This window comes from Mustela erminea, chromosome 9 (genome assembly GCF_009829155.1).
Source record: "Mustela erminea isolate mMusErm1 chromosome 9, mMusErm1.Pri, whole genome shotgun sequence".
NCBI classification, from domain to species: Eukaryota; Metazoa; Chordata; class Mammalia; order Carnivora; family Mustelidae; genus Mustela; species Mustela erminea.
This window is the reverse complement of record NC_045622.1, coordinates 24,097,119-24,114,609: the sequence shown is the minus strand read 5'-3', so window position 1 is coordinate 24,114,609 and position 17,491 is coordinate 24,097,119.

The following is a 17,491-nucleotide window of genomic DNA, read 5'->3' as shown; positions in this document are numbered from 1 at the left end:
GGGATGCTTGAAAGCGCTGAGAATTTGGGGGTGTCATCACTGAATTAGAGGCCAGAGCCACTGCCCCTGTCCACCTCCCTCGATTCTCTTACCTGAGGGAGAGATGAATCACAATAGAAGTTTTCTTTTTTGAATGTGACGCACAGGAAATTATTTTTTTTCCTATTTATAGAAATTCCATTTGCATTTATGAGACTGGTAATGTCTCATAAATATTTCCTGCCAGATAAAATATTAATTAAAAGAGTTTGCTGAGTTATACTCTGAAGTCCTAATGAAAACTCTTCTAAGACAAATATTTGAAGTCTTTTTTCTCATGTCAGGAGGATTCCTTATACATTATTTGCATATGTTAATAAGTCAACCTATCAACAACAGAGATGTGTCAATTAATGAATATTAACTTGCCATATTTAAGAGTTGAAAAAAGTATGAGAGTAGTATAATAGATAACCTTGAAGATGCCACACAGTTGAAAAAACAAAACACAACGTTAACCTCATTTGTGAAACCATCCTGTATTAGGTCCCTTTTCCTCAAGAGACAATCAATAGCCTGAGTCTGGTGTTTTTTTTCCTCCCAATTTCTTTATGCTAGCACCACACACACACACACACACACAGACACACACAGACGCACACCCATTCAATCAGTGAATATTAACCCTATATCAGGATTTTTGCTCTCACAAACTCTTTTGATTGATGAAAGCCTACTACGTTTGAGACTTTGATATGTACTATGAGAAAAGCGAAGAAGTATAATGGTAGCTTTGATCTACAGTGCCTAACAATTTAATTGGGAAGGTCAGCCTATGTGCAGGAAAAGTTAGCAGACAAATTAACAACTTGGGCTTTTACTTCATAGGTGCTAATTGCTGGGATGATGGTGTAGGAGAGATGGTAAAGCTGACACAGCTTGGAGAGGAGGCTCTGGGGGCTGACATCTGGCTACAGGCAGAAGAGGCATGTGATGGGAGCCCTGAAGTAAGACTAGGTTTTGAATAGGAGGCAATAGGGTCTGTATGCAAAAAAGGTGTGGGGAGGCAAGGCTCCCCTGTGTTGGGGACCTGAAGGGAGGGATTGGAGCTGGGGGAAATGGCAGGTAAATTGTGAGGAAGGGATAGTGACAGTGACTATAATTAACTGAGTGTCTATTATGTCCTCAGCCCAGCTAAGTGCTCCACATCCATGAGAATTTTACTCTTAGCACCTCACAAGAAAGATCGTACTACCACCATTTCTCAGATGAGGAAACTGAGGTACAGACAGATACAGTGTCCTCCATGGCACAGTCGTGAATAGTGATTTTCATGACCCAGTTTTGTTAGATTCCAAAACCATATTCCTGACAGTTACAAGTGAATTGAATTGTGTCCCCCCCCCCATTCCCCAGATTCATCTGTTGAAGCCTTAACCCCAAGTATGTTAGAAGGTGATTGTATATTTAGACATAGTGTTTTAAAGCGATGATTAAGTTAAAATGAAGCTGTTAGTTTAGGTCCTGATCCAATCTGACTGGTGTCTTTATATGAGAAGGAGATTGGAATGCACAGAGAGACACGGGGAGGTGGGGGGTGGGCAGGGTGGGGGGGGGTGGCGTTCACACAGAGCCAAGGCCATGTGAAGATGCAGAGAGAAGACAGCTATCTACAAGCCAAGGAGAGAGGCCTCAGGAGAAACCAGCCCTCCTGACACCTTGATCTCGGACTTCCAGCCTCCAGAACGGTGGGAAGTAAATTTGCTGTGTAAGCTACTCAGTGTGTTCAGTGTTCTGTTCCGATGGCCCGAACACACCCATGAGAAAACCATGCTGGAGGAGACTGCTTCTCAGAAGGGCCTTGCATCCCAGGCCATTGAACGTCTACTTTACTCTGCAGAAGAGAGAGACTGTTGGAGATTCCTGAGCTGGGGAGAGGGATGGAAGTCATTTTCATGGAGAGTTTCCTAGAGGCGTTTTGTACACTATCCACCCATTTAGTCGTTTCTGTGAGTCACTCCCGAGAGCCTAGGTTGTGACTCAAGCAGCTGCAGAGTCCATAATTGTGCGGTTCACCTCTTCCCAGGGCTCAGCACAGTACTGGTATGTGGTAGATGATAAATAAATACTTGCCAAAGGAGAAAAAGGTGATGGGCTAGGTTTTGGCAATGGAAAAAAGTGGCAAGACTAACAGTGTGTCTTCGAGGAGCTTATAGTCTGGGGAGGACACCAGTCACCAGTCAGTAACTAATTCCACAACTGTTTGGTTTCAGTGCAGAGAGCTTAAGCAGCGCCATCCCATAGAACTTCTGCAATGAAGGAAATGCTCTCCAGTCTGTTCCCTCTACTGAGGCGTGTGTGGCTCTTGAACATGTGAAATGTGGCCACTGCGAAAAAGAAACAGAATTTTACTTGTTATTTATTTTTTGTTTTTTAAAAGATTTTACTTCTTTGGGGCGGGGGAAGAAGCAGACTCCCCACTGAGCAGGGACCCCCCCTCTGTGGGACTCGATCCCAGGACCCTGAGATCATGACTTGAGCTGAAGGCAGATGTTTAACCCAACTGAGCCATCCGGGTGCCCAGGAAACAGAATTTTAAATCTCATTTTACTTCTTTTAAATAGGCACAGTAGTGGGTGGCCACGAGATCGCCCAGGCTAGGATCCAGGGAGGGCAGTCTGGGCTATGCGATGGTGCCGGCCTGAGGTGACGACAAAGATGGGGGCAGAGAGACCCTCACTGGTAGTGTGAGAGACTGGTAGTGTGCTCAGGGGCCAGCGGTATGAGCACTGCTCCTGAGACACTGTCAGAAATACTGACATCCAGGCTCCACCCAATCCTGCGTCATTTTAGCAAAACCCCAAGGGACATCTATGCCCACGGAGGCTGGTGAGAGAACACAGGGTAGAAAACACAGATGAGGAAGACTCAGCAGACCCAGTGCCTGGCAGAGGCTGGGAAACAGGGAGAAGAGGAAGGGACCTCGGTCGCTCCTCCCTGAGCCGTGCCCCTTCCCCGCCCCTCCACTAAAGCCCTGATCACGGGGTACTGGGAGCTGCTTACCGGTCTCTCCCCTCTACCTACAATCTACATGTTATCTTGAAGGTGGGGACACAGGTTTTTAAAATCCTTGCATTCCCTGTGTCTGGCATCATGCCTTTTATTCAGCAAATGTTTGCCGAATGCATGCATGCCTCGTGATGGGAATCTGGAAATCAGAGGGAGCAGGTGGCTGGGACAGGAGACGCACACTTCGATTGTAGATGCAGCGCGCTGCCTCCAGGCTGGACGAGCCTCTTAAATGGGGTTGTCTGAGAAGAGGGAGGAACGGATGCTGGAGTTGAGGAGGGCATCTGGGACATCAGCGGAGGGACTGCCATCTGCAGGGAAGGGAAGACTGGAACTCCCAGGCTAGTTTACCTATCTGGAAGACGGTGAAGAGGGAGAGGAGAAGAGGTCAGAATTGGGGGCCATGCTCGCATCTGGGGTGAGGGAGGAGGAGGAGGAGGAGGAGGAGGAGGAGGAGGAGGAGGACCTGGAACAGGACAGAATGGCTGGAGGGGAGTACTGCTGAGGTGGGGGGGTGGAGAATGAAGGGTTGAGGCGGCACCCTGCAGAAGGATAAGGGACAAGAAAACATTGTGGTCAGTGTCCCAGCTTCATTCACTAATAAAATATTTCCTTGAAAGACTTCTCTCAGAAAGACATGGGCTCAGTGGGGGCGGAGGCTAAGAAATGTGTCCCCACAGTTCCCGCTACCTGCGGATCCAGGAGTCAAGGGAAACAGAACCGAGGGGAAAAACTGCATTGATCAGGTTATCAAGAAGTCATTAATAACTGCAGGATGTATTAAATAAGCCTCTCTTCATGCCTGATTTCCATGCCTGCATCTCTGCTTCCAGAGTCGATAAGCATCCCACCTGTCACTGGAGACCCCAAATCCATTTTCCATAGAATCTCTTTGGTTTCTGACGTCAGTACCCAGTGTAGCTTGGGCTTTCCTAAGACAAGCTTGCCGTTCCTGAACGTCCTCTTCTTCACGAGTCCAGGCCGGGTGCCCAAGAGAGACATTTGCCACAGTTGGCTGCACAGTTGTAACATCTGTGCTCCTAGAAGGTGGGGCACGCCACAGCCAGACGACTCCGCATTTTGTCCCCAGCGTTCAGTTTTCAGTTACGGCACCACTGAGGGCAGATGATTTTTTCTTCCCTGTCCGTGAAGAGAGATGACATTTGAAGATGGAAAACAACAACAACAGCACCACACAGCTTTAATTCTTTCCTAACTTTATTGATAAAATCTCATTCTGCTTTACCGAAAATTCCATAGAAATGCTTGACCAGCAGGCCCTGCCTGCCCAGGCCGGTTCCACAAGTGGCCAAGAGCACCACCTAGTGGTTGAAAGAGATTTCTCACGCGGTGGAACAACGAGTCCTTGGTTCATTTTTATCTTTGGTTTTTGTTTCATTAAAGTCATATATACACATTTGAAGCATCATGTTTTCCTGGGTAGTTTGATAGGAAAACATCCAGGCCTCCTCCTCCCCCATGTCCCAACCTCCAGACGCTCCTACTTTCATCTCTGCCATGTTTTCCCTGTTGTTTTAACCGCACATCTCTAAATGACACACCTGCAGTAATACTTCTAGATGCTTCTGTTTTAGAGACTCTCTAACTTCCCACCACCAAAGATGAGCTTCCCAGCAGTGTAGCTGGAACTTAGCTCCCCTCCCCCACCACTCCTACCACTTATACGCTCCGTTCTCCGTTTTGTCAGAATTCCTATCAGATAGTCTGTTGTAATACTAGTATGTCTATAAAATTTGGATGGAGCATAGCTGATCTCTGTGGCTGACCAGACTACTTTTTCTGTCCTGCACAACTTCTGGGTTTCCTGGAATCCCTAAGTCTCTTGGTTTTGTTTGCTTTAGTTGCCTTTGCTCTTATCAACAACTCCAACAAAACATTTCCACCTAGGGTTTCAAGCTCTTCTTAAGATGTCCAAGAAAAAAAAAAATTAATTAAAAAAAATGTCTGGGTATAGCTGGTGTTTTGTTGATTTCATCTCTTGGGGAAATCTGCTCTGGAGCTTTCTGCTGCCTTTGGTCTGCATGGATTACCCTCTCTGCTGGGACATGGCTTGCCTCCTGGCATGTCTTGTCCCCTCCCCTCTCTCTTACTGCCTCCCATTTCCTGAGTCTCCTCTGTGCTTCTTTCTTGGTTCATTCTCTCACTTTGGAGCAACATGTTATATGGTTCTTTTCTGGGAAAGACAGCATGTGAGGTCAACTTTTTTTTTTTGAGACTTTGCATATCTGAAATATCCCTGTTCTACCTGATTGACACCTTGGGCAGGTACGGTGTTCTAAACCAGAGACCACTCTCCTTCTGAACATTACAGAGATGTCTTAATTTTTCTCCCATTTTTTGATGATGTTGAAATGTCCAAAGCTACTTTCATTTCTGATCCTTTTATATGTCCACTTTTTCTTTCTGAAAATGAGCCAGATCTTCTCTTATCATGTTCTGAATTGTCCCAATGATGTGACTCAGTATGGGACTATCTATCCATCTTGTTGCTTGTTAGGTAGACTGGTCTATCATTGCCTTCCATTCTGGGAGATTTTCTGGCAATGCTTCTTCCTGTTTTCTCCATTCTCTCATTCCAAAATTCCTGTCACATAGATGTTAGACCTCGAAAACCTCTCATTTTCTTATCTTTTCTCTCCTAATTTCATCTCTTCGTGTTTTTGCTCCATGTCCTGGGAGACTTCCTCAACTTTTTCTTTCAAACTTTCTGTTAATATTTTGGGTTTTGCTACTGTATTTTAATTTCCAAGAGACCCATTTTTATTCTCTTAAGGTTCATTTTGGAGGGGTAGCATTCTTTTTACTTGCTTTCTTCTCCCTGCCCCGTCCCTATTTCTGCTAAAAGGCTTTTGCACGTCCATTTATTTTAGCTCCTCAGCTATTGGCTATTGGGTAACCTGCTAAGAGAAAGTTCTAGATCAGAGGATGGGGTTAACAAACTCTGGCCAGGCCATTTCATTGCAAGAACCCCGATTCCAGTTTTGTCCTTGGTGGGTTGGGGGGGTAGTCAGATTTTTCAGGAGCAGCTGTTTCAGTCTCCTGCTTAGAGGGTCAGATCCTGACTGCTGGTCTCTGAAATCAAACTGGGGGAGAGAATTGGGGACCATCTACTATGAATATGTTTTCTTGGTTCTTTTTTCAGGGCATGATAAACTCATCCTTAATGGTGCTCTGTGTCCCTCTGTCCAGGGGCTCTTCATTTTACCATCTCCAGGAATGACTCTCCAGACCTGTGTAAGGGAGGACCAGGTGAAGTTCTTTTCAGCCTGGGCCAACCCAGGGAGGGAATCTGGAAGTCTAATTACTATCCTTCCTAAACAGACTCAACGAATCTTCCTTTTTTTGAGCAGCTTTGTTCACCTCTCACCCCAATTTCTAGAGGTAGACCAGTGTTTATGTGCAAATTTGCTGGTTTCTGGTTTGTTCCTGCACAAGCAAAGAACACATCTGTTTTCTGGTTTTCAAAAATATTGTTATTTCTGTGACTGGTCCAGCTATTCTTACCCTTGAATGTTAATGTTTTTCCTAATGCTGTTATTTTATTGGGATTTCAGATGACAGCAAAAATAGGAGCATTACTTTATGGGGCACCTGGGAGGCTCAGTCATTAAGTGTCTTCCTTCAGCTCAGGTCGTGATCCCAGGGTCCTGGGGTCAAGCCCTGCGTTGGGCTCCCTGCTCGGCAGGAAGCCTGCTTCTCCTTCTCCCACTTCCCCTGCTCATATTCCTTCTCTTGTCATCTCTCTCTCTGTCAAATAAATAAATAAAATCTTTAAAAATATTTTTTAAAAATATTTTTTAAAAAAGTAGAAGCATTTCTTTAATTCACCCTCTTTATACTCAAGTCATCCATTCATTTTTAATCATCCATTCTACAGACATTTGCTGACCCCTTGCTGGGCCGTAGGCTCTGTGCCAGGCTCTGGATGGGCTGTGGTGAATGAGGCTCTATCCCCTACCTGCAGAGAGGCCTACCCTCATGGTAGCAAATAAATAATAAATAGTTAAACAAGCTTATAGAGTGAGAGCACACAGCTAATGGTGATGGCTGGGTGTCTCCTATGAGGCCAAGTCTCCCTGGAGGAGGACAGGTCTCTGTCTACCAAGAGACCGGAAGGGTGACAGAGTTTAGCACATTTGCCAAGGTCCTTACAAATTCAGTCACCTGATTTCAAGCACAGCCATCTCCCAAGAGTGCCCACGAAAATCTAGCCTCCTAATATCTAGACAAAAATGCTAGCTGATTAATTCACAGTGAGTGCCTACCTGTGCTGGGAACTAGAGCTCATGTGACGACCTGGTCAATGCATTGCTCCCTACAAGGGGAGACCTAAATGGGAAGTCATATCATGACTGGAACATTGTTAGGTGACCCTGGAATCCAGCAAAAGGCTTTAGTTGTGGATAGATTGGGTGGTTATTAGTCTTGGCTATTGAACAAGAAGGAAGGTCATAGTCAATGAACTGGAATATTGAAGTCTGCTGAAGGAGCTTGGCCCTTCTTTAGAAAGTGCCAGATTCACAGGGCACCCAGGGGTGTCATTTTCTTTACATACATCGGTTTGCATGAAGACCCAAAGGGGTTGGGCTTTGTCTAGAGAAGGTTCAGACTCTCCTCCCTGAATTCCAACCCCCCCAACCCCAGTGCACAGTTGCTCCATCCTCTCTCTGACACTCCCGCAATATTGAGGCATTTGTTGGGTCATGGGACATGGTCACTTACTAGATGGTGGGTTCTACATGAGCTGCCCTAAAACTGGCTGATGGTGAGCACGCCTGCTAGGGGATTGAAAAATCATAGGAAGTGTCTGTTGACCTCTAGAGGGTCACAGAAAAAGACCACCCTGCCTCCTTTTATAGTAACATTAGATAATACTGGGCCATTGTTCCAGAGAACAGGCTTCCCCTTATTTCAGGAGAACCTGATGATCATTTGCCCCAGTGTCCTTTGGTAAAGGAAGAAACCAAGCCCCAAAGCAGTTGGTGAGAGGGCCTGGAAGGGCTCTTGCTCGTCTGCTAAGATCTGCAGGCCACGATGGGGGTGGGTACAGGGATGGGCACTCATGGCCTCTGCCTAAGGAGCCAAGGAAGATGGGTGAGGTCAGGAGGAAAGGGGCAGGGTTGCACAAATAAAGGTGCGGAACCAGAATTGCCTGTGCCCATATCATTTCTGTTCCAGGATACCAGGGAAGCTCAGATAATGAGGACAAGAACATTGACCTGACTCAGGGTCATGAGACCAGGGTCATCACTCACCCTTCTCTGCAGTTACTCTCCCTTGTTTAAATGACAGCATAACATCATGGTCACAAGAGTGTTTTGTAAAGGACAAGACAGATAAAGGGAAGTTATCATGATTATCATTTTATAAAGCAATGCCAAGAGCCTTTTGGAGAAGAGAGTTCATTGCTGGGATTCTTTTGCCTGAGGGTAAAACAGTCCTACATCATATACTACCTGAACCTAGTTCAAGCTCTACTGGTATTTTCCAATCTCCAGTCTCCAAAGAGCATCCCAGACACCCACCACCCCCATTTCCACAGCCCCTGCTGTCTCCAGGGCCATTGAAGACAGCTGTTTCCATCCTCACGTCCCAGTTGGGGACAGCATGGCTTGGCCATGCGTTGGTAGAGGACTTAGAACTAAAACCAGGATCTCCTAATCCTTGGCTATATTTGATCTTAGTATTACATATGATGATGATAATAAGAAGAATAAGAATAAGAATAAGAATAGTAAGCTATGTTGATATGGAACTTAGCAATAACAAGGAATTACACACAATGTGGGGTAAGGCTATTATAATTTGTCCCATTTTCAAATGAAGAAGCTGAGACTCAGCGGTTACATAACATCATACTGCAATGAAGCAACAAAGGCAGACCTAAACTCAGACTTCCTGACTCTGAGTTCAGTGTTCTTTCTACTACCCATGTTCCCTGAGGCTGTCACCCTGAAATTTGGGGCCCATATTCTAAAGCACATTTCCTCCCCTTGAATGAGATCCTCATTACCTACACCCAAAGTCACAGTGGGGCCCAAGAAACATCAGGGACCTGGATCGAAGGCCAGTGAGACCCACCCTATGGAGTCCAGGTTCTTAGATATTCTGTGAGGGCCCGGGGTTCATGGTCCTATATTCACCGTGGGCACTGAAGACTGATCCATGACATTAGTTGCTGGTAGATCTTTGAGCAACAGTGGTGATGGCAGGGCTGGTCACCACGGTAGGAAAACACTATTTACATCAGCTACCGTGGTGGAAAAGGCATCCACTTCAAGGTCACTGCACTGGCCCAGGATACTTGTGCTTTGTCATCGCTGAAGTTGGTAATTTCCAGAGCCAGGGTTTGTGTGCCTGAGTTCAGATGCTGACCTTCATAACTATGTGAGCCTGGGAATAGTGCTGTCAGGTATCTGCACCAGGGGAATTCGTTCCCTACTCACCCCTCTCCTCTTCCCCTGAGCATTCAGTGAGCACAGAAGTGGCTGGCTGAGAATGTATGAACAGATTTATACTGACTTCTGATTTTAAGGGGACACGTGTGAGCAACCAAGACTCAAGAACAAAGTGTCTGAGACACTTCCAGTGAGAAACCCTGGAAAAGCAAACACCAGTGTTGCTGCAACACAGAAACCCTTCCCTCCAGCTTTCCCAATGTTTCTGGCATGATTCTGGCCCTCTGCCTCTCTGTGACCCATCCCAGACCTGCTTCCCAAACAGACCAGTATAAAAGACAAGGCTATCCACCATACCTCCCTTCTGTGGTCAGCTGCTCTGGCTTGAACCTCAAGCTCTGTAGGGCTCTGGAAGGTCCGTATGTCTGAGGGAGTGGTGAGGGTGGTCCTCCAGGAGTCTACTGGCTGCCACGGGGCTGGTAGCCCTGAGGAAAGAACACTGGCAGGACTAGGTCACCAACTAGCCACCCTTGGTCTTCAGAGTGGAGGCATGACCATGAGCTCTGTTGAGGGTGGGGCACTTGGTGTTGTCCTTAGCTCAGGCCCCATGGATGTGTGTCTTGGTCCTGGCACAGCTCTCTTGGTAATTTTCCATTAAAGAGAAACCCCCCACCCCCTCCGCCAAAACTGGAAAGTGCCTCCTCGGCTCACTTTGCCACAGCGTGTGTGTCATGGAGGCCCCTAGTGGAAGGAAGGCATGGAGCGCGCTCTGGAGATGACGTCACTGGTAGGGGGGCAGGACTGCGGCAGAAGGAAAACTAGAGGATGCCACACACAGCTTGTATCTGATCTTGAGCACACCAGCTGGCGGGTCCTGGAAGCTTTCTTTTGGAGGGTGGTCATGCTTTGGAGGGGAGCAGGCTTCCTACATTAGCAGGTTGTACAAGGCAAAGGAAAGAGGAGACTCAGTTTGAATCATTCATTCATTCTTTGGACAAGATACCAAGCTCTGTAGCTTTGGAGTTGAGGAACCCTGGAGGATGCAATGATGACTCAGGTCAAGACCCTGTTTCCTGGGAATGTTGTGTCAGTAAGGGAGAGAGGACTGTGCTTGCAGATAAAAGTGCGCCCCCACCCCCCCAAAAGAAGTATCAGCCAGGGACAACAAGAGGTAGGGGAGAAAGACACATCTGCTGAGTGGAGGTCTAAGATTCTTCTTCTTTCTCCTCCTCCTCCTCCTCCTCCTCCTTCTTCCTTCTTCTTCTTTCTTGTTCTTTTTCCTCCTCCTCCTTCTTCTTCTTCAAGATTTTATTTATTTATTTGAGAGAGAGAGAGAAAGCATGAAAAGGGGGTAGGTCAGAGGGAGAAGCAGATTCCCATCCAAGCAGGGAGCCTGATGTGGGACTCGACCCCAGGATTCCAGGATCGTGACCTGAGCTAAAGGCAGTCACTTAACCAATTGAGCCACCCAGGCGCCCAGTCTGAGATTCTTCTTGAAAAGTGTGGGGAGGTGGTCTTCTGGAGGCTGCTGCATCTGCTCTCTTCGCTGGGGAAAGAGGACAAGCGAGTGGTGAAACTGAGTCTTCAGAATGCAAAGCAGGATTTCTGTGGCGCGGCTGCCCTGGGGGCTCCTGGGCCGTCTCCCTGCCCAATTTGTATTCCATCCACCAGACATCCTCTCAGTCCAAGGGCTAAGATGACCCATACAGATTTCATCCTTTCCCAAGGTTGTATTTTTATATACATTTATATATATTTTTTATACATATATATTTTATACATTATTTATATATATATATTTATATAATATTTATATTTTATATATTGATTTTTATGTATGTTTACATATAGTAAACTGCCCACGTTTTTGTCTGTCTTTGTTTTGCGGGAGTTCTCAGATTACCAAAAAACAGAATGAAAAGCAACAACACCCAAATGTTTCAAAAAGAAAAGAAATGTAAAAGAAATTAAAAAAAAAAAAAAAAAAGAGGAAACTCTATAACCCAGATGTGTAACTTCACTGTCAAACTCAGGGTGCTCTGCCAGGCACTAGGGAAGGACTTTTTTGTTCCTCCTTGAGGTTTGCCAAGTTCCGTGCTTAGTTCCCGGAGGCTCAAAACCCACAAAGGATATTGAGGGAATATTTTGTCTTTGTAATTTGCTTAATATTTATGCTTCCATAGCACAGTCTAGTTAGGATCTTGGATTTGAGTCCTGGTTCCTTTGCTTATCATCTGTGTGGTCAGCTGAGGCCAGGCAGGGGCCATATGGGTTATTTAGCATTTGTGAATGAAACAAAACAAAAAAGTCACCTCCAGCTCAAGGCCAATCACCCTATGAGTTCTAAGGGAGTATTAATAAGAGCATAATGTCTAGAATGAAGGAGGTGATGGTCCATTCCACTTGGGCTGGTTGGAGTGCACCTCTGGAATCCTGGGGTCCCAGGGCCATGTTTTTGAGAAAACTATAGGCAGGCAGGAGTGTTTGCATGGATTTCATAGATAGGAGAAAGTGTGGGAAATGTGGGCAGGCCAGATTTCCTTTCAGTGCGGGGGGGTGGGGGGGTGGGGCGGTTTGTCAATCTGTGAACTTCTCTTTCCATTCTAAGAAGGAAGCTGCCTGGCAAGATGGGGGTATGACATTTTTCTGTTGCTGGTCTGGTAGCTAGCTAGTGATCAGAAATATTGGAATGGCCAAGTTCACTGGGCAACCGAGGCCTGCATCCAGCCCAGGTCTAACTGGGATGTTTTTTGGAAGGTCATTCAAGACCTTGTAGGAATGGATTTTGCTAAGCCTCTGTCTCCTCACCTCTAAAATGAGGACTAGAAAAATAGATCTCTGTCTCCTTTACAGAGACACAGACAAGAGGGAATGCGTTAGCTAAGGGGCGTGCGTTAGCTACGAGGCCGAAAGGAGATCATTCTCTTTCCCTCAGGGCCTCACCACCACTCCTCTGTGCTTCTCCTGAGTAAAACCTGTAAGAGGACAGGCCCTCAGCAGAGGGGTGGGTGGTGGAACAAGGCCCGAGTCCGGCCTCTCGGGGATGGGAGCACAAACGCTTGCCTACAGACCTCAGACAGATGAAAATCCATTCAGTTAAAAGTGGGCAGCCTTTGGGAGGTTTCTGTTCTCAGGGGAAGGACATCCAACCCAGTCGTGGTCATTACCTAGAGTCTACCTGAAGGAAACAGACTGCAGCCATGTTTTATTTACCTCTAAGTGCTGGGAGAGGGAAAAATACTGTTGTGTTTAGTACTGATGTAGCCCTTGCTTCAGTGGAGCTGACTAAAATCTGTTCAGTCTCTGGAGCTTTTCTGAGCGGCAAGGAGGCCTCAGGGCACTTCTGAAGGATGGCATCTTTTCTAGAAAGCCTGGCAGAAAGAGGAATGGGGCCAAGTCTGCGGCCTTTTGGCATCTTTTCTTCCTTGTTTAATGGCACTTTCTGAATAGTGCGACTGGCAGGGCTCTATAACCAGCACATTGTGTGTCTTTGTGTGAGGGATCTGGGCTTACCGGATGTGACCCCACATGTCCTTGAGGGGGGAATATTTTACACTTGTCAGAATATGCTGGAGTTGTGAAAATAAGCAATAATATATGTAAACACAAAATTCTGAGTGAAACATGGCAAAATTCCTCGAGAGAACATTTTCAACGAAGAAAAGCTGCAAGCATCATCTTCTATAGCAACCCAACTTGCTGGCATTCCAAGTGTCTGTCCCCTCCCTCAATGTCACACAGTAGGAACTAGACCCAAGGGTGGCACACTGTCCTTCCGCCATCTTGTCTCCACCTACCTCTCTCCTGCTTCATCTACCAGCACATCTTCTCTCGATCCAACCTTCTTCCCTTGAATATTCCAGACATCCCAAACCTACCTGGGCTCCCAGACTTCCAAACGATTTCTTCTTTGTCCACTCCCCACCTTCCATGGCCCCTCGGGTGAAATTCCACTTTCTAGTAGCACCTCACCACCTCCATGAGGCTTCCTCCCGTCACCCCTTCTCCTCTTTATTCGTAACACTTTACGTGTGTTTACGCCTCGTGGTGTTTGTCACTGTCTTCTCTACATAAAATGTTAAGGCCCGGGCCATGTTTTATTCATCTCTGTAACTCCCCACCCGCCTGGCACCGTGCTGTTTACGTGGCAAGGCCCTCAATAAGCTTTTAGTGGATTAAATGGAATCACCAAAATCCTCGCTTCGTTCAATTCCATTTCTTTTTTTTAAAGAGTCCCTTGACCTGGAATGTCTTACCAAGCCATGTGCTTTCATCTTCAAGGGCAGTCAGTGTTTCAGAGGAAAAGCATTTCATCTCCTGCATGCGGCTTTCTCAAAACGTCTCTGTTGCGAAACCTGCGCGGAGATGCTCTTTCCTTCTAGTCAGCTCCGTGGGATTCTCTACTCCTCCTCAGTAGCAGCATGCTTAATTTAACCACCTATCTTTCACCAGACACGGATTCTCAAGAAAATCAAGGCTTGAAGGAGGGAGAACACATTCCGCTGAAGAGCCCCTCTGTCCTGTCCCCGTCGGGAGCTGGGACACCCACCTCGCCACCTGGGGGAGGGGGTGGCCAGAGACACAACAAATCTCCTCCCTGACTTACAGATGGGAGACTAGGTCGGTGGCTGGATGAATCTAGATCCCAGCTCCGTCTCACTGTGTCCGACCGTAGCCTGTCAACCTGCTTTTCCTGCAGAAAGCGTGAGATTTTGGTGACAAAATCATGTATCTGGAAGTCTTGAACCAGACCCTGCTCAGCATTTCCTGCCTGACTTTGGGGCACAGGGGGCTGCCTGGGATGCGGTCCATATGGCCAAACAAGACCCCCCTCCCAGAGCCAGAGTCAAGGAGGGGGAAATATCATCCACCAGAAAAAAAATCACAGCCACAGGGCCCAGATACTGAGTGCTAGCCTTGGAGTGCTCTTTCTGAGAAGGATCCCTGACTGGGGGGTTCACGTTTAGAGGGCTGGTGTGGGCAAGAATGTAGTAAGAGGTTCCTGGTGATGAGGTGAGCGGAGTAAATGGGGCACTCCCCTCCCTTTCCTTCCACCCCAAAGGATATGTGCGCTGAGTGGAAAGTCCCTGAGTCACTCAGTGTTTGTTGCTTGAAGTCACTTTCATCTCTTGCAGCACTGGGAAAAAAGACATTCATTGAAAATTGAGCTCCTTATTGCTAAATAAAGAGTTTGTACTGTATTGATTTTTCTTGCTTGACACCGTCTATTGACTCCCCAGTCTGGGAGGGGCGGACCTCCCCTTCTGTCAGCCCCGTTTCCTTCCACTCCTTCCTTCGCCTCCGTTCCCTACAGTTACACCAAAAGTTGTATTAACGAAATACCCAGGGTTTCCATCACTATGATTCCCTACATGTTGTTCACAGCTGAGCCAAGGGGTGTATTCTAAATACACTTTCTCTTCTTCATAAATGTGTGTCTTTAAGCGGAGCTAACAATTTTTGCATTTTTCTAGTTCTTTGTGTATCTATTACTCATTCCTCCTGCAAATCTTTTTCAGAACCATGAACCCCTCTTAGCACACCTCGGATGACTGATTTCCATGAGAGGCAGCCAGCCCCCAACCCGACCTCCAGGGTGGCCCCCCAACCTCACCCAGGCACATCTCTTCACACTCACCCACGCTGGCTCCCTTAAGCATCTGTCTTGCGCTCAGGTCATGATCCACAGTGCTGAGATTGAGCAAGACAGCTGAGAGGAAGGTCCACCAGGACTGACACCTGTGGGTCACTCAGGCTGCGGGGTCTAGCCCAGCCCCCTCCCTTAGGGCTTTGTGCTGGTAAGCATCCTTCTTAAGGGTCAGTAGGCCTCCAGACGTTTGAGGAAAGGCTCAAACACAAGAGAGAAAGATCAAGACAAAACAGAAAGGGCTCCTGGAGAGGTAAAGTAGGGAGCCAAAGGAAGGTCTAAAACCTACAGTTAGCTCCAGAAAGGAAGGACTGTACTGTAGACGTGAAACAAGAATGGGAAGCTAGATCTGTTGACTATGGCACGCCACACCAGAATGTGCCCCCAACAAATCTGGTAGGACAGGTGTCAGGAACTAATGAGAAAATCCCAGAAAGAAAGAAAGCAGAGCCATTTTTTAAATAAGATTTTTATTTATTTATTATATATATATAGAGAGAGCACAAGCAGAGGAAGCATCAGGCAAAGGGAGAAGCAGACTCCCTACTGAGCTGAAAGCCCAACAAGCTGAAAGCCCAATCCTAGGCTGGAGAATCTGCTTTCTATGAGGACTGCCAACCAATTTTCGTGTTTGTAGCTGGACACGTCAGCCCTGCTGGGGAGCTCCCTGGGCTCTCCCACTGCTGGGCTCTGAGAGCTGGTCACCGGCATCTTGCTGACTTTTCCCCCAGCTCCCTCAGCCGGGACTTGGGGTCAGCTCTCGCTACTCCGCCCAATTCCTTTGCTTTCCTGCTTCCTGAATGTTGCAAAAATCCCTTCTTGTTCTTTGTTTTTGAGGATTTTTACTTTTTTAAATCCTTTAAGGGGGGCCTGGGTGGCTCAGATGGTTAAGCGTCTGCCTTTAGCTCAGTTCATTATATCCGGGTTCTGGAATCGAGCCCTGAGTCCGGCTCCCAGCTCAGCGGGGAGTCTGCTTCTCCCTCTGCCTCTGCCCCTGCCTGTATGCTTTCTCTCTCTCTCTCTCTCTCTCAAACAAATAGATAAAATCTTTTTAAAAAAGATTCCTTGACTCTCATTTTCCTTGAGTTCAGGAAGGAGCAAAAATAAAAATTTGCTTAATCTAACATATTTTCATCTTAAAATTATTTTAAATTTCTTTTCCTGGGGTGCCTGAGTGGCTCAGATGGTTAGGTATCTGCCTTCGGCTCAGGTCATGATCCCAGGACCCTGGGATCGAGCCCTGCATCAGGCTCCCTGCTCAATGAGGAGCCTGCTTCTCCCTCTCCCTCTACTGGTCTCCCTGCTTGTGCTCTCTTGCTCTCTCTGTCAGATAAATAAATAAACTCTTAGAAAAAAATTTCTTTTCCTGATTCTCTGAATGAGGTGGTCAGTGCTTTGTAAAGAATATATACTGTGCCAGAAAGGGTACAGTTAGAACTGCTGGGTTTTTTTCCTTTTAATTGAAGTATAGTTGACATACAATGTTAGATTTGTTTCCAGGGCATAACAAGAACTTCTCTTGAACTAAACAGAGGCTGGACAATGCCTGAAACCTCTGCTTCCTCCCACGGGGAAATAGTGTCCTCCTGGGAGACAATCCTCTCAGTGAGATAATGGTTGGGAGGAGTTTACACATCACAAGTTGGCCTGAATTTGCACCCCCCCACTTGGCCACTTACTAAATGTGTACCCAGAGAGGAGTGTCTTCACTGCTCCGTTGGTACACTGTTTAAAATAATGCCTATCCCCAGGGTGCCTGGTGGCTCAGTCTGTTAAGCGTCTGCCTTCGGCTCAGGTCAAGATCTCAGAGTCCTGGGATCAAATCCCATGGCAGGCTCCCTGCTACTCAGCGGGGAGTCTGCCCCTCCCCCCCAAACTCATGCTCTCTCTCTCTCTTTCAAATAAATAAATAAAATCTTTAAAAAGAAGATAAAATAAAATAATGCCTATCCCAAAGGCTTCTGGGATGAATCGAGCTGGTGAGGGTAAAGCCCTCCATGCAAACTGGGAGCTCAGTCCATTCTGGGCTCCCCGCTTCCTCTGTTCCGACCAGGGAGAGCTGGCCTTGGCAGTGTTGCTCCTCTCCCCTTGGTCACCACACGTGCCCGCTCCCGGCCCCCAGAACGAACGTGGTTCCGCGTTGCAGACTCCCGCCAGCTTTCCCTGCCGTCTTCTCTGTGCCCCAGCTTCTTACCTCTCAGACCTTGTCAGGGGCTACCCTTTGTGGGGTGGAAGGGCTGATCTGCTTTCCCCTAAATCAGACAGGCCCCCCTAAAGAACAATTATCTCTCCAAATTGCTCCTGTCGAAATATTAGTCACCAGTCGAATAATATCTTTGAAATGTTCCAAATCTCTTTAAGAAAAGAAAGAAAGAAA